Below are 1,240 nucleotides of genomic sequence, written 5' to 3' on the forward strand. Positions count from 1 at the left end.
GTCAAAATTTGAACTTTAAATGCTTATAAATAAAAATTGTGACAATGTATTCCTTTTATTTTGCAACTGCTATTGTAAAAATATGTTAGGAGCCTTGTATTAAATTTCCAAATCTTAGAATTAAAAAGAAAAACTTTTATGAATTTCTGTTTAAGATTATTTGAACATTGCCGTAATTTTTACGTATTTAGTCAAAATTTGAACTTTAAATGCTTATAAAAAAAAATTGTGCCTATGTATTTTTATAATTTTTGAATGGGAGTTAGAACAACATATGTGGACCCTTCTATTAAATTTTCAAGTATTTTGTCCCAGCTAATTTTTTTTTATCAACATTTATAAAAAAAAAATCAAAAAAAATCGATTATTTCAATTGCCTATAAATAGATTAAAAATTAGTGAAATATTTTGAAAATAAAACTATATAAAGAAAATGTCAATTTAAACAACTGGTAAAATTTTCAAGTGTCTACGACTCATACTTTTTGAATAATAACAAATATCAAAAATCGTTTGAGGCTAAACCGTTATTTAATGCGGTTTTGTAAAAATTTAAATTTCAAACACTCCTAAAAATTTTTTGTCTTAGTCCGGTTGAGTTTTTTTTACAGATATTTAAAGAAAAACTTATGGAGAACCTTGTACCAAATTTTAAAAGCTTAGTTATAAAAGAAAAAAAATTTACGATTTTTCAACCACAAAATTACTTGCAAATTTTCGCAATTTTGACATATTTCGTATAAATTTAAACTTTAAGCACTTATAAAAAAAAATTGTGACTAACGATTTTGGATTTTTTTTTATCACTGTGAGAACAACTTATAAGAAACCTTGTATTAAATTTTCAAAGTTTTCTATCCAACCAAAAATTTTTTATCGTTATTTTAAAAAAAAATACTTAGAAAAATTGAAAATTTCATTTGTCTATAAATAGCTCAAAAAAAGTCGAAACACTTTGAAAATTTAACCCTGTATAGACAACGCTAATATAAACATCTGTTGCAAATTTCAAGTGCTTACAATAATTATTTTTTGAGTTACAGTAAAATTAAGTTTTCGTTTTTGTCAAAAATTGGTTTTGCGTAAAAATTCGCGTTTTTCCGTTATTTTTTTAAGGTTTTTCCTGCCGCTTTTGAAAAGTATTGGGAAATTTTCACTTTTGACCCCCCAAAGTACCAACTAGATTCACTTTCCTTTCAGAAAAGGTACAACTTTTGAAAATCGAAGCATTTTTACTGCT

This window comes from Acyrthosiphon pisum, unplaced genomic scaffold, assembly GCF_005508785.2.
Source record: "Acyrthosiphon pisum isolate AL4f unplaced genomic scaffold, pea_aphid_22Mar2018_4r6ur Scaffold_917;HRSCAF=1380, whole genome shotgun sequence".
NCBI classification, from domain to species: domain Eukaryota; kingdom Metazoa; phylum Arthropoda; class Insecta; order Hemiptera; family Aphididae; genus Acyrthosiphon; species Acyrthosiphon pisum.